Consider the following 26,078-nt stretch of genomic DNA (forward strand, 5'->3'; position numbering starts at 1 on the left):
AGTGTTCTTGCCTGGAGAATCCCAGGGATGGGGGAGCCCGGGGGGCTGCCATCTATGGGGTCGCACAGAGTCGGACACGACTGAAGTGACTTAGCAGCAGCAGCAGAAGGTACATTAAATAAGGAAGTGAAATGATCAAATCTAGGTATGACAAAGTTAACTCTAGTGGCTCAGTGGCACATGGGTAGGGAGTGAAGAGGTGGTTAGGAAAATCTATCTTAAATGGCTTATTTGTTTAGTTGTTCAGGAAAAAAGCCTCTAGTGCTCATTGGGTGTCAAAGGAGAGTAGATAAGAGCTTTAACTGTGGTGATACCTGTGAAAAAGAAGGAGAAAGGGATTCACAACCCAGGTCCAACAAGGCTTGGCAACTGATTTGCTGCGGCTATGAGGGAGAAGCGGGACTCGGGGTACCCGAGACCACGAAGGGACTGTGTATGCGCAAGTGCCAAGTTGCTTCAGCCATGTCCGACTCTTTGTGACCCTATGGACTATAGCCCATCAGGCTCCTCTGTCCATAGAATTGTCCAGGCAAGAATACTGGAGTGGTTGCCGTGCCCTCATCCAGTTCTTCCCAACTCTGGGACTGAGCCCACATCTCATGTCTGCTGCATTGGCAGGTGGGTTCTTTACCACTAGTGGGAAGCCCACAAAGGGACTGACAAGCCACTGTTCTGAAAGGGACATGCAGGAGGAGGAGCTCTGTGGGATGGAGTAGGGGGAGTGATCAGGATATATATCGAGATGTGTTTCCTCCCTGACCGATGAGAGAATCCTAACATTAGAGAACTATCCAGAGGTTTGGAATCAGTCCACGCCACCTACAAAACTAACGTGAAAACAGAGGAGTATATTTCACGATGATTGGAAACAATCAGAATGTGCTAACAGGGAGGTCATGAAGGAAATGAATTATTAGGAAAGAGTGTGACCCCAGTGCTAATATGAAAGCCCTTTTCAGGAGCAGTGGGCCTCTCAGAGATTCATAGCAGGGCTAGGACACAGCCACCTTCAAGGAGTGTGGGCTTCTTTGGAGAACTGAGATAAACATTTGGGCCCATGGCTGGACTTCTATGGAGAAAGGATCTCAGGGAATGAGTAGAGCAGAAAATTTTTTATTTTCTGCCAGTTTTCTCTCCTTCTTACTCCCAGTGTTCTAGAACATTCCTCAGATGTGGTCTCCCACCACCTTCTTCTGAAATTCACACTTGGCTCGCTCGCTCTCTTTTTAATGCATACCACGTGCACCTGTGTTTTGAAATATGGATAACTCTGACTTACTAGGGTATTTTTTTCTGTTATCACCTGCTTCCCTGTAGAAATGTTAGAAAGATGGAGTGGGGGAAATCACAGAAAAAGCCTGGTTTTGGTGCCAGAAAAACCTGTTGTCAGATTCTACCTGATGTGACCTTGAGCAAGACACTGAGCTTCTCTGGGCCTCAGTTTCTTTAAAACTTCATTAGACTATTTCAGTATTTGAGCTGATGTCTAAAAAAATATTCAGTATTTAGTAAGCATTTGGTAACTATGAGAATGACTGTGACTCTACACTCTGAGATTTTCTTGTTTCACTGTTCATTATCGTAAATGGTCCCAGCATATCTGCCAACAGGTAAAATTCTCTAGAAACAAAACTTTAGCAAATATCAGTGTGGAATTTATTCATGTTTTATTTAATTACTTAGGGCATTTAATGAAAGAATGAATTATTAACTGAGAACATTGATTGTTCCCTGTGTATGACAAGAAGATCTCCTGCGTGTACTTAAAATAACTCCATAAAATGTAGATCAAGCTGTAGTAAATTAAAGGAAGGGAGAAACGGCACGAAGATGAAAAACATGATTGAGCCTGCAAGTCTGCACAAAATGGCAGCCACACCCCAATTGTCCCGCATCCCTCACACTCAGAACTCTGGCTCTCTGGAGTGCTGGTGGGTGCTGGGTTCATGAGCCAGAGTGAGACAGGCTGTCTCTGGTGTCTGCGTTCCTCCAGACCCTCTGCCCTTCTTCACCCTACTCTGGGCCCTGGAAGCCTTGCTCTCTGGCTTTTCACTGGGTCTGTCCAATGGGAAATCCTTGTAGGATGTGGCAATGAGGGAGAAGAGAGGTCTGAGGTATTTATTGCCCTGATTCTCTCTACTGAGTCCTTCTCTCTGACATTCTCTAGGTTCTAGAAGTTAAGTTCCAGGTTCCCTCCCCCTACCACTATGGGCCTGGAGGTGGTGACAGCCCCCGTGTCTTCAGACCCAGGGGACTGGACCATCTCTCATGTGGTATATGCTGCCTACACTTTGCAAATAGTCCTTTCTTTAAACCTTTCTAGAATTCTTTGGATTTGAGTGTGCCATCTGTTTCTTGATAGGCAGTTAGCAGTTGATACCAGCCAAGTCACAGTGGTACTAAAGGCTAAGAAGACTGGAAGAAAGGAAGCAAAATGAGAAAAAAGAAAATTAGAAAGAAGGGAGGCTATGACAGCCATAGAAAGTATCGCTGGAGGACAGAGGGATAGAGAAGGCAGGAAATAAACTAGGATCGCACCAATGTTGCAGAAAAGTGGTGTGTGAGGCAAAGACACGCACCAGCAGCCTCGAGTCTAGGACTACCCCTCACACTTGGCCTCACCAGCCCTTGAGAACCTCTCAGGTGTCAAAGTAAAGCCACTCAGAGTGGTCCACACAGGTGGGCTGGAATGCTTAGCGCGAGAGTAAATTGAGTCACACATAAGGCAGTAATCTCTGAGTTACTTCACTGTGTGAAGACATAGTCTAGTAGCTGATGGTTCAAATGTATGTAATCTAGCATCTTGAGATAAATCTGCATTATATTCCATACATTCCAAAAGGGAAAACCATATTTGTTGAGGGTCTAGTCCTTGCCAAACCAGGTTTTTTGTAATCCTCATAGCAGCTAAAAGGAGAATAGTGTTACCCTCATGTCATAGGTGAGGAAGTACCTTCAGTGAAATCAACTAACTGCCCTGAGCTACACAGCTTGTGTGTTTCAGATGTGGGAGCTGACCACGGTCTTTCTGATTTCACTGAGGAATCATGCTATCTCAAAAACAATGAATCTTTATCCAGAGTGATCCATGAACATTCTCAAATCCATGCACATTTGAGGCATGACTCTACATTGCTCTGGTTTGCTTTCAGTTTCCAGAGGCAATTTCTTGATTCATTTTCCTTTCTAATGTTCCCCTCCTTGTGAGAAATAGACCTATGTGTGTTAGCCAGAGGTGGTACGTGAACTGGGATTGGGGAGTGGTACTGGTGTGGTGGCTCAGATGGTGAAGAAGCTGCTTGCAATGTGGCAGACCCAGGTTCGATCCCTGGGTTGGGACGATGCCCTGGAGAAGGGAATGGCTACCCACTCCAGTGTTTTTATCCGGAGAACTCCTTGGACAGAGGAGTCTGTCTGGCACGCCACAAGTCCATGGGGTCACAAAGAGTTAGACATGTCTAGGCGACTGACACACTCCTATCGCTATAATGGTATGATGTGCTGTGCTCATGTTACGTTTCCAGGAAAACTGAGGCTGCTCTGTGAATTCCCAACACCTCGTACTAGGGCAGGGTGACTCATGTTGTAACTCTGACAGGAGATTGTCACTAAGGATATAATGATAACCCCTTGTGGAAGGTTTGTTTTGTTTTTTAATAATTTTTCTTAAAACAGGAAAGAACTAATCAATATGAAATCTAGTTGATTCCACAACTGTGTAGTGCGTGACTGTTATATGTAGGACTCTAGGTTTGGAAGCTCCACCTCTTTAAGGCTTATTTAAGCATCAGTTTTTACTAGAATTAATCAAACAAAGCACTACCAGGATCTTGGCTACCCCACTTCTCTAGTGGCTCAAATAGTAAAGAATTTGCCGGTAGGGCAGGAGACCCGGGTCGTTCCCTGGGTCGGGACAGTCTCCTAGTCAGGATCCCCTTCATGGAGAAGGAAATGGCAACCCACTCCAGTATTCTTGCCTGGAAAATCACATGGATGAAGGAGCCTGGCAGGCTATAGTCTGTGGGGTCGCAAAGAATCAAAAACAACTGCGCAATGAACACTTTCAACTTTTACCTTTCAGAGGGGTTAACACCCAAATGCCTCTGAGGGGCAGCTGCATGTGCCTGTGGGACTGCAGCCTGTTCTCCTAAGTTTATGCTTCTGTTTCCTTTTCAGAGCAAAGAGGAAAAGAGGCACAGGAATTCCCAGGCAAGAAATATAGATAGTAAAAGCTGTTGCACGGAGCTCCTGGAAGGCTGGTGAGCAGGTGGGTAATGATGTCAGGGTGAAGATATGGTGGGTGAAAGAGACTAAGGTTAAAGTAACCATGGTTGCGTTTGAAGCCACATCAGCTCTTCCTGATTTCCTGTTGCAGACAGAAAATTTTTAAACATTTAAAAAAAACATAAAGACATTTAAAAAGACACTAAAAAACATAAAAGACAAGAAATTTTAAAACATTTCTGATGTCCTTTTCATAAGAAAAATACTTTAGGATTCCCTAGTGACTTCTATGACAGATTCTGAAAAGCATGCAGTGGAGGCAATGTTTGCATGAGGTGCATGAAGAGGTTAATGAAAGAGAGCATCAGAACCCTATTAAATATGCCCCAGATACTCATATTCATGGATTTCTGATGCGAGTCTCCAGCCTGCACTGGTTTGGCATTGAGAGTGCATCAATAAGAAAGACATTGCACAACCGATATATTTAATAAATGTGATGATGAAGGAAAAGACTTGAATAGATCCTCTTCTGCAGGCAGTTAGGAAACTCAGAGCAGACACAAGACAAGTTAGTGTGTCTTGGCCAAAAAGGAAGATGGAAAGAGAGAATGATTATAAAAACACCTACCCATCCTTTCAGTGGCCATTACTTGGCTATGGAAAAGGCAACTTACAACAAACCAGAGACTCTAAGAACCAACGCTGTAGGGAGATAGCTGTTGGGTCAGAAAAAATCCTCACTAATCCCTCCTTTGCAAAACATCAACGACTACATCTAATACTAGCAAAAGCTGAGCTTTCAATAAATCAGAAAACAATGGAGGCATTGTCTGAACTCGCCAAATAGTTCTTTGCTCCCACCACACAGAACACTCCAGTCTGTGGGCAGCCAAAACTCAGCCCAATCTTATCGAACTAAATTGATTTATGAGAGGAAAAACCTAAAAAGGGAAGCAGAGAAATAATGATATTAATTCTAATAATGCATTGACTAGTGCTCATATAAATCATTCTCCCCACTCAGATTGATTTCATACAAATAAGAACTCTATGCATAAACTCGTCTCCAGCCGCCCAGGCAGCCACCCAGAGCCTGCTCTTGCAGATAGAGCTCAAGAGAAAGGGTGGGGGGTCTGCTGGAAGTTCACAGAAGTCTTGCCTGAGAAAAGCCTGTGGGATCAGCCCCAGAGGTACGATGTAATTGGCCACACACACAAATGTTGCCGCATCAGAACATTTTTGGCAACTCATGAAAGCCTCGTTCCTAGAGGCCACTTGAGTGTCCAAATAAAAGGGGATTTTTGTTAGTGAAAACTGGAAAGAATAACCCATCCTAGGATCAGGCTAATAGGGCCTGGCCTGTTAAAATGTAACACTGGGCCGGCCAGAGTTTGAAGTGTTGTTGGCAAGGATTTGGAGCAGCCGTGAGGAGAGCCAAGCCTCTCTCAAAAGGAAAACTGCTGGTGAGGGGAGCTTTCCACAGCCCGAAGAGCCTGTATGGCCCACCTCGAGAGGAGAGCTTCTTCTGGGACAGGGATCTTCCATACAGGGCTGAAGGGAGAGAGCCTGGGGTTGCTTCTGTCTCCCTCAGCACCTCGGGCTCCACTCCCCAGTTCCCTACCCCACCCACCAGGCTGTGCTGCGAGGCAAGTGAGACTTGGTGGCTGACCTCCGGAGCCGCTTCCGCACATGGCCTGGGAACAGCAATTGCTCTCCGTGTGTCTGCAGGGTGTTGACAGCCCTGGGCTGAGGGAGCTGGGGGCGGGGAAGCAGAAACAGTGATGCTGTAGAAATCAGGCCACAGAGGCCTTCTCTTATCACCAAAGGGCCCCCAGCTGAAGAAAGTTCTACTGCTGCCTGCTTCACAAAGGAAATGCCTTCTCCTACTGCAGGCCAATCTTGGCCTGTTCGTGTAGCAGAGGCCCCTAAGTTCTGCCTCTAGTATTGCCAGATGCCTTCTCCTACTGCAGGCCAATCTTGGCCTGTTCATGTAGCAGAGGCCCCTAAGTTCTGCCTCTAGTATCGCCAGATAAAATACAGGATGGCTGCTTAAATTTGAACTTCAGATGAAAAACGAATGATAATCAAATATAAGTGTGTCCCAGGTGTTGTATGGGAAAATACTATTTTCATTTGTTGTATTAGGTAGAATTCTTAGACACCACCAATGACCCTGACTTTTGATTAATCTTCTCCTCTGAAGTGTGGGTAATACCAGTAACTAAATGAGCCATCACTGCTGTAATTGTCTTACATTACATAACAAAAGGGATTTTATGTTTGCAAAATGCTATTAAGGTAACTAATAAGTCGTGTTTGAGTTAATCAAAATGGATTAACTATACCTATCCATATGAACCCTTTATATCTGGATCTAGAGGCCAGAGACAGACACAGTCCAAGATTCAAAGCAGTAGAGAATTCTGCGTTGGCCTTGAAGGAGAACATTCTTGTGTTGCAGAGAAACCTCACAGCCAGGTACAATAGCCAGCCTCTAGAACCTGAAAACAGCTCCCAGTTAACAGTCAACAAGAAAACAGGGACCTCAGTCGTTTACCACAATGAACTGAATTCTGACACCCTGAAGGAGCTTGAAGGAGGACCCCAGGCCTCAGGAGAGATGGCAGTCTGGCCGACCCTGATTTCTGCTATGGGAGACCCTGAGCAGAGAACCCATCCGTGTTGTGCCAGACTCTGGACCCCTGCAAACCGAAGGAGGAAAATCCTTTTGTTTTCAACAGCTAAGTTTGTGGTAATATGTTAGGCAGCAATAGCAAATAAATACTTTTGCTGTATCTTAGAGCTCTATCTGTATCCTAGGGTCTCTAAGGCACACTTGTAGGGGTTCCTGGTGTAGACAATAAGAATAGAAGATGTATGAAGGGACAAAGCAGATCTGGATAAACTGGGCATCCACTTGTTAGCAACCTCAGTAGAAGAAAAGCAAAGGCAGGAAGACAAACCATAGTTTTGTCTGCTCTGGGGCTTGTGTCCTAGCAGGCAGGGGTGGTCTGGCCTCATGGACCTCACGGGCCCCAAGTCTCAGTTTAGACCTGTAAACACACACACACACACACACACACACCCTTATATATACCTTGTCTCCCAGGGAGGAATGTGGGAGTGTGCAAGACAATCTGTCCCTTGTCTCAAAGACAGATACAGTTAATAGATTTGCACATAAAAGTGTGGTGTCAGCCAGAGCCCATTACTGATCCAAAGCTATAGAAACATATGTGTTCCGTGTAAGGATAAAGTGTGTGTGTGTGTGTGTGTGTGTGTGTGTTGGAGGGTGGGTGTGAATATAAACAAAGAAAGCAAGGGCTGTGCCAGTCTAGAACTTCCTTGGGCATCAATTCAGCTTCCATTCAGGTCATATAAACAAGCCTTCAGAGACTAAAAGAAACTTGGATATCATTTTAAAAAGGCTCAGAGGCTTGGTTTTGTGTTTCATTTATCCAAAGGTTCTTTTGCTTATGGATTCCCCTAAATTTTCTTTCCAACCTCTTCTCAGCCCCTCTGGCCTCACACTACCCTTGAAAGTGGCCAGGAGGAAACTCTTAGGTGTCAGCCAGTCGGCATGGAGAGTTTCTCTTTCATCCCCTGAGCGTCTGGAGATGTGAGTTTAATGAGAGTCATCGACCTTTGAATTATACAAATGGACCTCTTTAGCAATCACTTCCCTCCCCAGTCCATACCCACCCTCAGCTTTTAATCTTCTCAATTATATTTCCTTTTCATTGATTACTACTTTGCTAACTTTCAGATTGAGCAGGCAGTAAAACCTTAGCCACACAGGTAATGCAATTGCTTTTTGAGCCTGATGCCTACATCTCACCTCCTGAGGGGGCTTTCAGGGCCCCCCTCCTACCCTACTGGATCTTGGCAAGTCCATCGGCCTTCAATTGATTTTGCAAAATGGCCCCTTCCAACCAAAGACCTGTGCAATCCTAGTTAGGAAGATAGAATTACCGTTCTGAGCTTTGGTAGCAAAGATTGGTGAGGTGGGGGTGAGGGAAGGGAAGGGGAGAGGCGTGCTGCTGTAGGGAGTAGGAAAGGGTCCTCAAAGAGGCTGGCTGTTCCCAGCTCTGCCTGGGAGTGGCAGGTGATAGGCTTGGGAGCGGGGAGTTCTGGGTTCTGTTCCCACCTCTGCTCTTGACTTTCTGAGCGACCTTCGCTGAACCACTTAAGTTTCTGTGCTTTCCTCTCCATGCCATCTGGAAGGGGGAGACAATGACACTTGTCTGTGAAAATGCTTTGAGGGATCTTGGCATAAAAGATCCAATGTAAAAGCAAGTGATGGGCAGTGCTTCCCATAAAGAGCCCCTTGTGTGCATCTGCAAGAGGCCCCACTTGAGGGCAAAGAAGAAAACTGGAGAAATTTCCTTGATTATCAAGGCCAGGTGGAGGACGGACGTTGCTCGGGATGAGCTGGAAATCCCTGCTGTAGCTGGGGGCTCCAGAGCTACAGCTGGGATATGAGCTCGGCGAGGTGCATGCTGGGACCTGGCCAGCAGAACAAACAGATCTGAGGTCTCTGCACCAAGTAGGACCCTGTGCCATATCAGGATTAGCCAGGGGACCTGACTGACAGCAAGGCGGGGGTGGCGGAGGGGGCTGCCTCCCACGATTTACGGGCACTGACGCAGGGACCCAGCGAGGGAGGGAGGAGTCAGAGAACTTTGGGGACATTTTCAAAACTGGAGGTCGTTCAGAGGAAATTACTCAATAAAAACCAGGTTTCTCTAACTGAATAGATCAATTTACAGCTCATAAGGTGGAAAAAGTCTGAGACTTCAAGATTCTGGCTGGGCGGGTCTCCTAAGGTTTCCTCCCTTGGCAGAGCGGCTGTGGCTTTGGCTCTCTCAAGCCAGGCACCCCTTCTGTAGCTTTTAGGGCCAGCATTTTTTCTCTCATCTTGTTTCTCTCTTTCTCTGCTACTTAAATTTTTCTGGTTAAGATTCCTCCTCTCCTCTCTTACAAGCCTCCAACTTTCACCTCCCTACAGTCCTATTAGAGAAGCCCCTATTGTGTTTGTTTTCCTGATAATACTATTTCTTTTTTCATGGTTCACCCCTCTTAGCTGCCTCCCCTTCCCCATGGCTAGTCTCAGAGCCTCTCTTCCCTCTGTTCTCCCTTCAGGTCCCTAAAGCTTCTGCCTTTCTCCTCCAGCTGCCCATGGTTTGTTTTCCTGTGCCCCTCTCAACCTCTCTATTTCTCCCTCTCTGCCTTTTATCTTCCCAGCCCGTCTCTTTGGTTGCTCTCTTGGCCTTTCTCAGTTGCTACTGCAGTAATTCATGATGAGCGTCCAGTAACACCATCACCTATTGACTGGGCTTCTTTAAGATAGCACAAAAGCAAGAGATTTCTCAGGGAGGCAGGATCCAGGACCCAGGAAGGAAGATAGACAGGACCCAGATGGAGCTGTATTGGAACTCCATCATCCATCAATCATCATCCTTCCATCATCCATCTATCTACTCATCGACCCATCCATCCCTTCATCCAAACCTTCATTTAATCATTCATTCAATGAGCACTTGTTGATACGTGCTACATGCTATGGACTGGGCTAGGCCCTTGAGAGGAAATGGAGATCCAGTATAGACATGAACCTTGATTTCTGTAGGGGCTAAGGAGAGGTGTAGAGTTACCAAGAGACCATCTCCTTAGGATAGGAGCCTCTTAGGAATAGGGAATGAGGCTCAGAGGGGAGAACATGCAGGCAGTGTACATGACTTTTGAGAAAGGCTGCCACTCGTGACCCCTACCAAATCCTCTCCCATTGGCAGACCAAAGGCTCTAGTTCTTCTAGCAGAAGTCAGCGCTGTTGGGCATTGACTTCAAGTGAAACACATCCTGTGACCTGAAAACAATGACTTGGTCTAAGTGGTAAATAATAGTCATTAGTCCTTTTGGGAACAGACTTTATGAGTGGGCAGAAGGCATTTGACACCCGAAGGTGGGAGCTTGTGGGAAGAAGTCACCTCTCGAACGTGGATGTGTCCCCAGGATGACGTGCTTGCTCTGCACGGTGCTGAGAGTGGACTCTGAGGGTCTGAGGGAAGAGGGCATGCCTCCCCGCCAGCCTGCTCTTCCAGCTGTGAGCTGGTGGGCCCCACAGGCTGCTCCTTCCCTCTCTGGAGCCTCAGTCCTTCCATAAACTTTGGAGACTGGGTAGTTCTCAAAGTCCCACGCCTCCCTCCTCCCTCTCTCTGGCATTGGTCACAAATTCAAAGCGGCCCTTGAGTTTCATGCCTTGATGGCCTGGTAATTGTTATTGGAACTCGCCTTGGATGGATTTACGGTAATGAATTCACCTAATAGCAAACCTGTCACAGGGCTTTTTGCATACAGGATCTTTCCCGTGTGAAGATATTAGAAAACCATTCTGCAAAGGAAAAGCAGTACTGACTGGTGACTTCAAGTTTAGGAAAAAACACCACTGTTTGAGTTTTTCTGTTGGCCTCTAACTTTAAACACTTCATTGGCCAGTTGCTAACCAATACAGTTTTTGGCCAAGATCCTGTTTATATTGGCACCAAATGTGTGTATCACAAGCAGTTTGTGTGTTTTGGGGCATGTGTGTATATGTGTGTGAATCTGTATATGTTACAAACTGCAAAACTTTTGAGCACAAGGCCTTATGCTCTGCTTTTTACAGATTGTTCTGTCTGTAGACTGAACTAGCAGGCAGAGCACCCATGTGCATGAATAACTTGTTGTCAGGTCACCCTTTCCCATCACAGCCACACTCTGGCTTGGCCTGACCTGGCATGGAGCTCTCTGGCTTCCCTGGCCCCCTGTCCTACTGAGTAATGAATGAGTGAGATGGCCTCTGCCCAGTGAAAGGGGCTCCGGGGACAGTGGGTGGTTTCTGTGTCACCTCAGTCCGCAGGACCAGAAGGCGAATCATCAGGAATGCTTGGGATGAGGAGGAATTTGCTCCTAGCTTGAGCCAGGAAGGCTCCATGTTTCTGTGGCTTGGCATTAAGCAAACAGCTGCTTTTTTGTTCTCTCCTCAAATTATTTGTCCAAACAAAAGGCAACTGTCATGGGGAGAAAAGTACAATTTTTCCAGTGCATGCCCCTCCGTGTGCCTCTTCTCACAGCATGCTCTCTGACTGTGTGCATTTCCACAGTGCGGTGTCGGGTTTCCGGCTGACAGCAAGGCAGGGTCTGCTGCCCTGCAGTATGAAAGCCACCCTCTGCCTCTCTGAAGCCTACTGACCCGGCCCAACATCAGAGCTGAAGGCCAGTTTCCCAGGATGGCACCTTCCCTGTCCAAAATCCCCAAGGGTTTCCTAAGTCTGTAAATCATGAACTGAGAAACACTCCCTTGGAGACTGAAAGTTTGGAAAATCAGTGAATCCTAGAGGAAAGAAGATGCTCCCTCAAACTCCCATTTCTTAAGAAAGTTTTGTAGTTGGTTCTTCTGCCTGGCAAAGGATTGTTATTTAATTGCAAGTCATCCTTTAGAAAAGATTTGGGTTATTAGTTTGCATGTCATTAGAATATGGTAAAATATGCTAAACAATACAACTAAATGATACAGAATTTAATCTTCCTCTGAGGCTTATTGGGATTAGGCCATGTCCTTATCTGCCCAGCACACTCATGACTCTTCTTCAAGACTTGGGGCAAATGTCACCTTTCTAGTGGGGACCTCCCCTGTCACCTGACCCAGAACTGCCCTCACCTGCCCTGCAGAATTAGGGCAGCCTCATCCAAGTCCCATAACTCTCCTAGTACTGGTACATCGCAATGTTTACACTTTCTGTTCTGAAATAATTTCAGACTTATAGAAAAAGTTGCAAGAAGAGGATAAAGATTTCCTATATACCAACGTTTCTCAACCTTTTTCTCATTATTGCCGCCTTTCCCCCAACCTTTTCTAGATGTTTTTTCCTAATTACCTCTGCCATGAAATTTTAATACCATAGATTTGCTGTAAATATGCTTGTGAACTCTCTGTATGTCTGAGCTTTACATGGAAAACGAGTGCGTTTTGTTGCCCCCAAGAACAATTTCCATTCTTGTGAGCACAGTATTGCCTCCTGGAGAATGTATGCTGTATATCCTTTACCTAGACTCCCCACATGCTAGTATTTTCGCATATTTGCCTTATTGTTTTTTCTCTAAATATGTATTATTGTGTTGTTTAGTTCCTAAATTGTGTCCAGTTCTTTTGTGACCCCACAGGCTGTCCATGTGTCCAGGTAAGACTAGTGAAGTGGATTACCATTTACTTATCTGGGGGATCTTCCTGACCGAGGAATCGAAGCCGTGGGTTTGCGTCTCCTGCGCTTCAGGTGGGTTCTTTACTGCTGAGCCACTGGGGAAGCCCCTAAATATGTGTGCATATATATATATATACATATATATACACATACACATATATGTACATAGAAATATACACATTTATTTATACATATATACAGTATACATTTTTTCTGACTTGTTTAACAGTAAGTTGCAGACATGATGCTAAATAATTTAGAAAGTGTTCTTGTAAATAAAGGCTTTGTCTTTGCATATTAACAAAAAATTTTTTTAATGTTTTCATCTTTTCCATATGGCTGTGAGTTTCTCAGGGTCTACAACCTGTTTTTCACTATCTTTGGAGACTGAGTACCAGGATAGGGCCTAGCATATAGAAGGAGCTACTATAAAGTAATACATTTTATTGGAATATAGCATATGCCATGCATTTTGATATAACTTCCATTAATAGATATGATGAAATTTTTTCTCTTAGTATAAAATATATAATGTAAAATATCATATGCTGTACATAAAAATGCAAAACATTTTTATTTGTAAATGAATTGAAATCTCAGGGTCATCAGTATAAACTTCAATCACAAAGTAGTCTATAGTTTCAGAAGCTAGAAGAAATTGTACTGAAAATTTTCAGACTTTGGAAGTTGCTTTAAAAATAGCAAATAGCAACCAAAAAACTGTTCACCTGATGTCAGTGTCATAGAAAAATACTTGGAGTTGTCTGAGCATGGTGCTTGCCCCCTGGTTTCAGCATTTGTGTTACTCTTTGGGAGACAGTGTAATACAGTAATTCAAACACTGTCCTGTCTTTTTGCATTCACTCATAAAGATTTATTGACAACCTTCCATTGACAAGCAGGTATCAGAGGATCCTGAGTTTTATTTTTCATTTTCTATGTACTGAAAAGTTGCCTAACCCACATTTGCCTTGATTTCTTTGACTGTAAAATGGATAGCAATATATTGTGTCCTGTGCTTCTGTACATTGCTTACTGTGATATAGGATATGCTGGGGACTGATTGTTCATGGATTTTAGAATGAGAAAATGTAGAGCAAAGTTCCAGGGACTAAGATGACCCAAATAAGACTTATTCCAAGAATTTGGCATCATAGGTATGAATACACTTGGTATGAATAGATACCCATCCCACAAAATATGTAGCTGATGTACAAAACATGTAAAATATGTATGTTAGGTTAATTTATTTCAAAATAAATTATTTTGCTGGATTAAATTTTACCAATGAAACATTGACAACCCTAAGCATAAATGAGAAAAAAAAAAAAGTAAGTGTTTGCTGTAGTGACCACTATTTAAAGATTTTCTTGACTTTCTTGAAGATTGCCAAACCCCACTGTTTCCTTGTGTCTTGTCAAGTCTATGCAGTCTGCTCACCAGATTACCCCAAATATCATCTGAGAGTCCCTGAACTTGTGGGGGAAATCTTGGGTTGGGGGAGCTGAGAATAAGCTGTGATGTTCGATGGTTAGAGAGTAAGACTATATCAAAGACTAATTTTGTTGAAATCACAGTATTCACAATTGATGTTTCCATACTTTGTGCTTTTCATGTCCTCCACAGCAAATGGACAAGAGAAGCTATTCACATCTTCCAAACCCTGAGACAAGACACCCCGGGACAAATCACTGTGAGGACTGCAGCCAGTTACGGCAGAAGGGCCCGCATCACTGAATCCAGAGCTGGAGGAGTCCAGGTGGGTGAGATCTCATCCTGTAATTTTGTAGACAAAGTTAAGTCCCTGTGGATGGAGGTGACTTGGTAATGGTCACAGAACAAGTTACTGGCGGAACTAAGACTAAAGTCCAGGTTTAGCCCCTAGTCTTGGCACTAGGACACTTTCTATTTTTAAGCGCCCTCCTTGGAAAATTTAAAGATTAGTAGATGAGAAAATGTTTTATTCCCACTTCTTTGAAAGAAATGTTCTGAATAAATTTAAATACCTTATGCACCATTACTTGAGATGATCAAAGGGTCTGATTAGATATCATACTAAACTCGTGAGATTAAGAAACAGAATCAGTATCGTCATCTATTTTTAACTTCCCCATTTTGCAGATGAGAAAAATAGGGTCTAGTTGCACTATTTTTGGCACTGTGAACTTTCCTTGAAGATCTAGCAGAGTTCGGATGAGGATTTTTATCCTAACTCAGTTATCTGTAGAGTTTCTACTAGATTTCACTGTTCCTTAGTGGTGGGGCTAGGTATTTTGGACAAGTGAAGTTTGATTTCACTTCTTTTTCATGTTTCCTTGTGCGTATCTTTTCTTTAAGCCTCAAGGTAACCAATTAGAATATATATTGGAACTCTTTTCTTCCCCATGACTAGGCTTTTCCCTCTCTTACTAACACTGTGCCGCATGTACTAGAATGCCAGACCTCTCTGTCTTTTGAAACACATCCATCCTCTGTCTGACTCCCTTATAGTCCCATTTGTCTGCTGTTGGGCACAGTGGGTCCCAATAGGTTCATCATAAAAGTGATCTATACCAATGAATAAAATAGGCAGTGTGTTAGTCTATCCATATAGCTTGATGTCATAACTAATGAAATGTGTATATAGTGTAAACAATTCTCTCCCTTGTGGTAAATTTGAAATTTTAAGTCCCTTTCTTTAAAAACTTATATTTGTGGCAAAAAGGATAAGATACAAAGTGATAATAAACTGAGAACGTTCTTCCATTTTGCAGGAGACACCAGCAGTCATTTTGCCAGAGATACTGATCAGCCAGAGAATACACCTCTGTGAACTGGGTAAGTCCAGGGGCAGGATTGGAGGCAGGTTTACCTGAAATAAGCAATAATGTCTGGTGGAATGAGGAGCCTAACATTCTAGGTGACAATTTTTACATCCAATTCACTGGAAATATGGTTGAGTTCCTTGGTAGGAAAATTTATTTTTTTGGCACTACAGCCTCGGAACCAGCAGAGTTCCAAGAATGAGAAGTAAGCGTTTAAAAAGTCCAGCACTGGGTGAAATACTAAGTGTTCCTTTCCTCTTTCTGCACTTTTGTTGGTGGAGTCATGTTCTCCAGCTGTGGAAGAATCACTCTGCACTTTTGGTGGAGTCGTGTTCTCCAGCTGTGGAAGGATCACTCTGCACTTTTGGTGGAGTCGTGTTCTCCAGCTGTGGAAGGATCACGCTGCACTCTTGGTGGAGTCATGTTCTCCAGCTGTGGAAGAATCACTCTGCACTTTTGGTGAAGTCGTGTTCTCCAGCTGTGGAAGGATCACTCTGCACTTTTGGTGGAGTCATGTTCTCCAGCTGTGGAAGAATCTCTATGAATTGGTCACTGGTTCACAGCGCATGTCGCATCCTACTGTTCAGTCGCTCAGGCGTGTCTGACTCTGCGACCCCACCAGCTGCAGCGTGCCGGGCCTCCCTGTCCTTCACTATGTTGCATTCTACAGGACTCAGTCCAGACTTGGAATATGGTATCTTCCATTTGGAGCTGAAACTGAGTGTCCAAGTCGGTTTTACCATTCTGTGAGACTGGCTACTTCTGGGTGTTGGGATACATAGTAACACAATGGATGCCATAAGCTCAGTCTGTTGCCTCACTTTTTTGATTGAAAATTAGGCAAGACGCAGAAAGAAAACCATTAAATAAAATGTGATCATTGAACTTCATCAAAGTTCAAAGCTTCTGCTCTTTGAGAAGCTATTAAGAAAATGAGGTAAGTCACAGATTAGGAGAAAGTATTTATATTTGTATAGCTGACAAATGACTTGTTTACAAATATATAGAGGACTTTAACAACTCAATAAGAAAATCAATTGACAAGGGGCAAAATTTGAACAGAGACTTCACAAAAGATAAAAAAAAAAAATCTAATAAACCCATCTCCGCATCATTATACATCAAAGAATGAAAATTAAAACTACAATTAAATAGTTATAAACTACACCTATTAGAATAGCTAAAATTTAAAACATTGGCAGTACTAGATATTGGAGAGGATGGGCAGCAGCTGGAACTCTCCTATATTTTGATGAGATTATAAGCTGGTATTTTGAAAAACAGTTTATTGGTTTCTTTCAGAGTTAAATATGCACTCACCATATGCCCTCAAAATTCTACTCCTTCAGTATATACCCAAGAGAAACAAAAGCAGAAGTCCAAACAAATACTCTACAAGAATATTTATAACAGCTTTATTCATGAGAACTATAACCTGGAAACAAGCCACATGTTTATTAATGGACAAAAAGATTGTGGTGTGTCCATACAATGTGTTGTTTCTCATTAATAAAAAGGAGCAAATTGCTAATATTACTGATACGTGTGACGGAATGGAGCAGTCTCAAAAATATTATACTGAATGAAAAAGATCCCAATACAAAAGAGTTAATACTGCCTGATTCCATTTATATAAGACTCCAGAAAAGATAAATCAAGTATATAATGACAGAATTAGTGGTTGCCTGGGGCTAGGTTCAGGGACTGGGATAGGGATTGGTGTGAAGAGGCATAGGAGGCATTCTGGTTGGAAGAAAATATTCCTTGTCTGGATTGTGCTATGGTTTATCAGGCATATAAATTATCAAAAGTCATTGAAATGTGCACTAAAATGGGCTTGTTTTATTGTATTGTACTTACGTCAGTACAATAAAACAGATGGAGAAGCTCTATATAATTAGCAAGAACAAGAGCTGGAGCTTAACTGTGGCTCAGCTCATCAGCTCCTTATTGAAAAATTTAGGTTTAAATTGAAGAAAGTAAGGAAAACCACTAGGCCATTCAGGTATGACTTTAATCAAATCCCTTATGATTATACAGTGGAGGTGACAAATAGATTTAGGGGATTAGATCTGGAAGACAGAGTGCCTGAAGAACTATGAATGGAGGTTTGTAACATGATGGTACAGGAGGCAGTGATCAAAACCATCCCAAACAGAAAGAAATGTAAGAAGGCAAAGTGGTAGTATGAGGAGGCTTTACAAATAACTGAAAAAAGAAGAGAAGTGAAAGTCAAGGGAGAAAGGGAAAGATATACTCATCTGAATGCAGAGTTCCAGAGAATAGCAATGAAAGATAAGAAGGCCATCTTAAATGAACAATGCAAATAAATAGAAGAAAACAGTAGAACTGCAAAGGCTAGAGATCTCTTCAAGAAAATTAGAGATATCAAGGGAACATTTCATGTGAAGATGGGCACAATAAAGGACAGAAATGATAAGGACATGACAGAGGCAGAAGAGATTAAGAAGAGGTGGCAAGAATACACACAACTATACAAGAAATGCAGATGGTGATTGCAGCCATGAAATTAAAAGATGCTTACTCCTTGGAAGGAGAGTTATGACCAACCTAGACAGCATATTAAAAAGCAGACACATTACTTTGCCAACAAAGGTCCATCTAGTCAAGGCTATGGTTTTTCCAGTAGTCATGTATGGATGTGAGAGTTGGATTGTGAAGAAAGCTGAGCACCAAAGAATTGATGCTTTTGAACTGTGGTGTTGGAGAAGACTCTTGAGAGTCCCTTGGACTGCAAGGAGATGCAACCAGTCCATCCTAAAGGAAATCAGTCCTGGGTGTACATTGGAAGGACTGATGCTGAAGCTGAAACTCCAATACTTTGGCTACCTGATGTGAAGAGTTGACTCTTTTGAAAAGACCCTGATGCTGGGAAAGATTGAGGGCAGGAGGAGAAGGGAATGACAGAGGATGAGATGGCTGGATGGCATCACCGACTTGATGGACATGGGTTTGGGTGGACTCTGGGAGTTGGTGTGCTGCGGTTCATGGGGTTGCAAAGAGTTGGACATGACTAAGCGACTGAACTGAACTGAACTAATACAAGAAATGTCTTAATCACCTCGATAACCATGATGGTGTGGTCACTCACTTAGAACTAGACATCCTGGAGGGTGAAGTCAAGTGGGCCTGAAGAAGCATTACTATAAACAAAGCTAGTAGAGGTGATGGAATTCCAGCTGAGCTAAAATCCTAAAGGTGATGCTGTTAAAGTGCTGCACTCAGTATTTTAGCAAATCTGGAAAACTCAGCAGTGGGCATAGGACTGGAAAGGGTCAGTTTTCATTCCAAGTCCAAAGAAAGGAAATGCCAAAGAATGCTCAAACTACCACACAATTGCATTCATTTCACATGCTAGTAAGGTTATGCTCAAAATCTTTCAAGCTACGCTTCAGTAATACCCGAACCAAGAACTTCCAAATGTACAAGCTGGGTTTACAAAAGGCAGAGGAACCAGAGATCAAATTGCCAACATTTGTTAGATCATAGAAAAGGCAAGAGAATTCCAGAAAAACATCTACTTTCCCTTCATTGACTATGTTAAAGCCTTTGACTATGTGGATCACAACAAACTGTGGAAAATTCTTCAAGAGGTGGGAGTACCAAACCACCTTACCCATCTCCTGAGAAACCTGTATGCAAGTCATGAAGCAGCAGTTGGAACTGGACATGGAATAACTGACTGGTTCAAAATTGGGAAAGGAGAGCAACAATTGTATATTGTCACCCTGTTTATTTAACTTATATGCACAGTGCATCATGGAAAATCCAGGGCTGTATGAATCGCAAGCTGGAATCAAGACTGACTGGAGAAGCACCAAAAAGACTCTCAGATATGTAGATGATACCATTCTAATGGCAGAAAGTAAAGAAAAACTAAAGAGCCTCTTGATGATGGTGAAAGAGGAGAGTGAGAAAGCTGGCTTAAAACTCAACATTAAAAAAAAACTGAGATCATGGCAGCCGGTCCCATCACTTCATGGCAAATAGAGGGGGGAAAAGTGGAAGCAGTCATAGAGTTTATTTTCTTGGGCTCCAAAATCACTGCAAATGGTGAGTGCAGCCATGAAATTAAAAGACACTTGCTCCTTTGACGGAAAGCTGTGATAAACCTAGACAGTGTATTAAAAAGCAGAGACATCACTTTGCCAACACAGGTGTGGACAGTTGGAACTCTAGTTCTTCCAATAGTCATATACGAATGTGAGAATTGGATCATAAAGAAGGCTGAGTGCTGGAGAATTGATGCTTTTGAATTGTGGTGCTGGAGAAGGCTCTTGAGAGGCTCTTGGACTGCAAGGAGATCAAACCAGTCAATATAAAGGAAATCAACCCTGAATATTCACTGTAAAGACATCTGATGCTGAAGCTAAAGCTCCAATAGTTTGGCCACCTGATGAGGAGAGCTGACTCACTGGAAAAGCCTCTGATGTTGGGAAAGATTGAAGGCAAAAGGAGAAGGGGGCATCAGAAAATGTGATGGTTAGATAGCATCACTGAATCAATGGACATGAATCTGAGCAAACTCTGGGAGTTAATGAAGGACAGGGGAGCCTAGAGTGCTACAGTAAATTATGTTGCAAAGAGTTAGATTCAACTTAGCAACTGAACAACAACTTATACCTCAGGAAACTTGTTTTTTTTTATAAAAAGTGTGTACTTATATGATAGTGGATATAATCACCTTGTGATTCTATCAGAACTTGAACCCTTCGTTGCGAATCATCTTTCAGGGATTGACATGGATTCCAATGAGCACCCTAAACACTTCAAGCTCCATTAGATTCATTAGTCAGAAGACCTACTGGCAGAATGACTTGTGTTGTGGCCTGAATCAGCTTCTCCAGCTTTGGACTCCACTCAAGACTGAGTAACCTTATGCCTTACTCAGCAACATGGTCAGAGGAGGACATCCATATGTGGTATGTATTGACCCAACAAAGGCCAATAAAAGTGCTGCTCATTCTTAGTGGTGGTGTATGTATGATACAGCAGTATTTCTTTCATCTTGGAGGAACTATTCTAGTATTGCAGAAACATGAGCTTCCAGAAATGCCCCTGAGGCCCATGAAATTCCAATGGATGTATCTCCACTCGTGACACATGTGTGCTTTACCGAAATATCTGCTCCTGTCTGCTTGCCTGGTTGATTAGCCTGGTATCAGCTAAACTGGTCCTGTAGAACGTTCCATGGAATAACAAGAGGATCAACAATCTCTCCTGATCTAAATTATGGCACAAAGCAAACAGAGTCCCGAGGCCAGGGTGGTCAATATATACTATTATTCCTGTCAGATAAAAGCAAATTTCTTCTGATAGAGAGTATACATTCACCAGGTCAGCAGCATTAGATAACTAATCCGGTGACTTGGTGACAAGCTCTTCTGCTGTCCCAGCTATTACTCATGCCAGTCGTGGGAATTATGCGTCAGACGAGAGGGAACCATTTATATGAGGTCAATGGGGGAGATATTCTGGGAAATGTGACTTTTCTTCATACCATATCTCTTTATAAATTGTGGCAGCCCCACTGTGTGATCTGGCCATTGATACTTTGATAACTTAGATTTGCAGGGAACTTTAACTTATAAAGAAATAGCTTACAAATATATTTATTCACATTTCCTTCACAATAGGTCTATGGAACAGAGAGAGCAGATATTATTTTCTTTAAAAATAAATCATTTATTTGGCTACACTGGGTCTTAGTTGCAGCATGCAGGGCCTTCTTGTTCCATTACCAGGGATCGTACCTGGGCCCCCTGCATTGGGAGTGCAGGGTCTTAGCCACTAGACTACCAGGGAAGTCCCAAGGGCAGATATTATTTTTGAATTTGAAATGACTGATATAAGACAATGTCAGGATTTGAGTGTAGATCTCTCTGATTCCACAACTGAGTTGCCACCATGCCCCTTAAAGCAATGCCGTTCCTAATATATGGGTTAAATTCAGTTAAACATACTTAATGGTGAGAAGTGATATCTACACAGCACTTGGTACAAGATAGAAGATTCACTTGTTGTTGTTGTTTAGTCTCTAAGTCTTGTCTGACTCTTTACAACCCCATGGACTGTAGCCCGCCAGGCTCCTCTGCCCACAGGATTTCCCAGGCCAGAATACTGGAGCAGGTTGCCACGCCCTCCTCTATGGGATCTTCCCAACCCAGGGATCAAACCAATGTCTCCTGCGGATTCTTTACTGCTGAGCCACCAGGGAAGCCCACTAAGCGGTGGCTCCTGCTAAGATTGACATGCATATATTCAGGATATGCCAAGCGCTGGGAATACATGCTCCTCCTTAAGGAGCATGGTGTGGGAGGATAAAGCAGAACTTGCTGAGGTATATGCTTCCAAGATTGCCTCAAAAAGCCAGCTGCTGCTGCTGTTGCTAAGTTGCTTTAGTCGTGCCTGACTCTGTGCAACCCCGTGGACAGCAGCCCACTAGGCTCCTCCGTCCATGGGATTTTCCAGGCAAGAGTACTGGAGTGGGGTGCCATTGCCTTCTCCCTGATTAAAAAAAGAAAAAAAAAAAAGATTACCATTTGAATTCTGTGTAGGCCAGGCAAATTAAGGCTGGTGGTGGAATGCCCAGGGTTCTTTTGGATCCAAGTTCTGTCCCTTCTGTGATGTAGGGCCCTTCTCAGGTAGGGCCCTCCCTCCCCCAGTGATTTGCTCTGAAAGCAGCACCCACAGAGCAGGTTGCTTCGGGGAGAGGAGTACAGTGATCACTGTGAACATTCCATTTTTCAGTTTAGCCAGTGATCATCGCCTTATTTCTTGGATCTAATGTGACTTATTGAGGTATAAAAATCAACTGGAACACCTTAGGGGAGAACACCCTGGAATGAGCTTCCTACCTCTGGGGGGTCACCCAGGAAACGTCCACATTCATATCACTTCTCAGCGTTCACAGGACAGAAGAGTCAGATGGGTTGGGGGTGGCAGAGAAGGCCTGCAGTGAGGCAGAGTGAAATTGCTTATGCAGTCCAGGGAGGGAAGAGGCTGACCTGGGCATTAGAGAGGTTTCTGTGACACCCAGATGCTCCAGAGGTGCCCTGGTGCCACCAAGGGCTTTCCCCAGGGGAGGACAAGAAGCATTCTGAGTGGCTGCTCAGGGTCTGCATGGCGCTGAGAGTGGCCTGGTTTGGCTGGATTTCTCTTGCTTTTGTTTTTCTGTTTTTCAGAAACGGTCACCAAATTCCCATCATTCTTTGTATGCAACACCCATTAAACCTAAGTGATTTTCCAAGACAAAGAAAACACCATGTCTGGGAACACGTGCCAATAAGAAGTACATGACCTCCTCTTGCTGGGGCACTGGTATTTTTAAAGCAACAAATGCTTGATATTGAATATCCCATCAAGGCTCCCTTCTGAGCAGATCCAACAATTGTCCTGGGGAAGAAACAATCTGAGAAATGCCCCCAAACCGTTATGGGGTGCCCACAAAAACAGCTCATCAAATTCTTCTCCCTAATCAGGAAGGCAGGGGGTAGTGTGTGTATGTATGTGTGTGTGTGTCTGTGTGTGTGCGCGTGTGTGATAGAGAGAGGTGCTTGGCATGGTGCTTGAGACCCATCGTTGTCCCCTTATCAACCTTTTGCTTACCCCTGTAAAAACACAATACAACTTCTCTCCGAGAACATTTTCCAGCCAGAGGTCTCTGCCTCAAGGCAAATATATCGACTCTTCTGTGAAGACCCTTCACAGGCCTTCTGGAAGCTGAGCGCCCTCGCTTGGCTAAGTAAATATCAAAGTGCTGGGGCTTGTGAGCAGGTGGAGCTGAGCCTGGTGGGCCTGAGCCTGAGCCATGGCCTTTCTGATCCTTTGTTTTTCAGCAGCAAGTGGAGGCTAAGGCAAAGGTAGAGGGAAGGGAAACGTGATCTCCAGTGAATTGCAGTGTTTTGCTTTCTCTAATCCTGTTCAGGTGGTGACTGTAGCAAAAAGGAAAAACAGGCCCATATGTAGGATGCAGAAAAACCCTGATTATTACCCCAATGAATGTGCATTGGCGGAATTGAATTCAAGTCGCAGTGATTCATTATTAATGGGTCCCAAGTTCTGACCCAGGGTGGAGGTGGGGCTCTTGTGAAGGCGGAGATGGTGGCTGAGGGAGGGTCTCCGCCCTGGAGAGGAACTGGGCCCGGGGCAGGCGGCCCCTGAGCCTGGCCCAGACCGCAGCTGGCCCAGGGCCGCACTTCCTCCAGGACTGCCTACTGCACACCTGCGACTCGGCTTCTCTTGTCTCAGAGCTGTGCTATTGGTAATTTATTCCACCCTGGAGCCTCCCAGAGGCAGGGCTCGGGGAGAGACTGCGCTCCATCTCCGCCATTCCCCAGTGAGGACTCCCCAGGGAGGTGGATGGAAAACGCTGTCTTGCGTGAATAATACGCCTTCCCCTTTTTGAAGATCTCAGAACACCTAGCAGACAACATGCTCTTCACCCTCAACCACTCCCTGAGGCTAAATCAGGTTTTGATTTCCCCCTCCCTGCCTTTTTTTTTCTTTTAAATAGATGAGGAAATGACAGCACTGAGCAATTGGTCCCTGGGAGTGAGTTGTGTTGGGGTAACAGGAAGCAGGCAGGGAAGAGCTGATTTGGTAAGAGTCCTTTGTAGAGGCAGAAATTCTCTCAGCTAACCCCATGCTCAGTCAGCACAGACACACGAAAGGGATCCCAATCATTTAAAAGCTCTGGTCTACATAACAGCTTACCCCAGATGCTGGTCAATGCACAGGCCTTTTTTGTCTGTTTTAACTCACAGGAGGGTTCCCTTCTAAGAGGACACTTCTAGGTCACATAGAAATAGAATTGAAACCACACCTAAGAATTGGAAAGCCACAAGGAGAACTGTGTATTCAAACTTCAGTCCTGTTGAGCTCAGGAAATGAAGGCAAAAATTCCCTGTCCCCAGATTTTTCTGCCAAATGAATGGAACAAGAAGGGAGGCCCAGGAATTTCTCTGTGGTAGACTCTCTGTTAGGCAGTGGTGACTAGCCCTCAATTCTCTTTGGCCTTTATTATTGTGCAAATTCTTACTAACCTTTTACCTGCCCCCAGTTGACTCAGTGGTAAGGAATCTGCCTGCCAAGTAGGAGATGTGTGTTCAGTTTCTGGGTCGGGAAGATCCCCTGGAGAAGAAAATGGTAACCCACTCCAGTATTCTTGCCTAGAGAAACCCATGGACAGAGGAGACTGGTGGGCTACAGTCCATACGGTCACAAAGAGTTGGACACGACCGAGCAACTAAACTACCCCATGCTACAGCAAAAATGATCTTTTACGAAACCAAACTCCTGTCGTGTCATTCCTGTACTTAAAGCACTTTGTGGCATCTCATGGTCTTCAAAATAAAATTCAAACTCCTTAGCATAGCATGAAAGACCCCTATCTGTCCCACCAGATGCAGGAAACAGCCTGCTACTTTTTATACTCAAGCTTATTCATTCATTCAAGACATCAGACTGTCATTGACTGGGTGTTGGATGTTAGTCTCTCAGTCATCTCTGGCTCTGCGACCCTGTGGACTGTAGCCCACCAGGCTCCTCTGTCCATAGGATTCTCCAGCAAGAATACTGGAATGGGTTGTCATTTCCTTCTTTAGGGTATCTTCCCAACCCAAGGATTGAACCCAGGTCTCCTGCATTGCAGGCAGATTCTTTGATTAAGGACTCAATATTCTTCAGTAGGTTTGCCAGGCACTAGAAATGTACTACTGCACTTGGTAGAGCCTAGAACATGATCTGACCAAGACTCAAGGAATCCACCCCTAGCCCCAGAACTTACTTCTCTCTCTGCCCATCACTCCCTCCTCTTCCACCAGCTAGCTTTTCAGCTTCATGAATTTTCTCCTTCATTTCTCCCAGATGCCTCTCTTGAATTTTCTGATAGCTCATGGTGCTGTAATTAGGTACTTATCTGGTTTCCCCCTTGGTGTATGAGATTTTTGAGCACAGGAACTTTGCCTTGTCCACAGCACCTTACATAGGGCCCAGCTCATGGTAGGTGACTCTAGAGGTCATGGTTCCACAGCCACACTGGTTTTGGCCAATGTAGGGTGGTGTAGGGTCTCTGGAAGAGAAACCTCTAAATACACTGTCCCTTGTTTTTTCCTTGGTGTCACATCGAGACGCGATGCCTGGCGCTGCTGCAGCCGTCTTGCTATCCAAGTGGCACTAGCTTTACAAAGAAGCCAGTAATGAGGGCAGCAGGGCAGAGAGTTGCAAGTAACCTCAGCCTGGGATCCTCCTACATCTGGACCTGAAGTTATGTATATAGCAAATTTCTCATGGTTTAAGCCATCTGATTCAAGGTCTTTTCTTTCCTTCTTTTTCTTTTCCCTGCTTCTCATCTTCCTCCTTCTTGTACTTTTTCTTTTAGCTTTTATTTTTTGCTGCCCACATCTTTCTAACTGATTTGTAACTTAGTACCAGTCTTCGGTTGGACTGACAGTGGAGGGCCTAGCCAACTGAGTCTAGCTGACAGCATCTGCAATTAATTGTTTTTATTTAAAGGTCTTATTTTTCCTACTAAGCTATAGATTCTTCTGAGGGGAGGAAGTGATTTTGTCTCATATTGTCCTGTTATTCTCTTCTTTGAAGGATCTACCTAGTGCCTATTACGTAATGCAGAGTTCCAAAAATATTGAGTCAGACTGAACTGAATTGACATTTTCAAATAATTTTTTCTCCTTTTTCTTAACCCTCAATATATCACTTATCTTTATACCACATAATTTAGTATTTTGTGCTATATGGTGCTTCTTACATTGATCCCCACTGAAAG

General features: G+C 43.9%; 1 long non-coding RNA gene across 4 annotated transcripts in view; it reads left to right on the top strand.

Annotated features, from left to right (window-relative positions):
- Positions 1 to 26,078, top strand: part of LOC138433620 (uncharacterized) — a 165,844-nt gene that overhangs the window by 27,424 nt on the left and 112,342 nt on the right. For 3 of the 4 annotated variants that reach the window (XR_011254382.1, XR_011254381.1, XR_011254380.1), the window contains exons 4-8: positions 4,177 to 4,267; positions 12,430 to 12,539; positions 14,094 to 14,226; positions 15,221 to 15,284; positions 20,026 to 20,214. This is a non-coding gene — a long non-coding RNA (uncharacterized lncRNA). The remainder of the gene's footprint in view (positions 1 to 4,176; positions 4,268 to 12,429; positions 12,540 to 14,093; positions 14,227 to 15,220; positions 15,285 to 20,025; positions 20,215 to 26,078) is intronic. The other variant, XR_011254383.1, reaches the window with a different exon arrangement.

This window comes from Ovis canadensis, chromosome 2 (genome assembly GCF_042477335.2).
Source record: "Ovis canadensis isolate MfBH-ARS-UI-01 breed Bighorn chromosome 2, ARS-UI_OviCan_v2, whole genome shotgun sequence".
Lineage (NCBI taxonomy): Eukaryota > Metazoa > Chordata > Mammalia > Artiodactyla > Bovidae > Ovis > Ovis canadensis.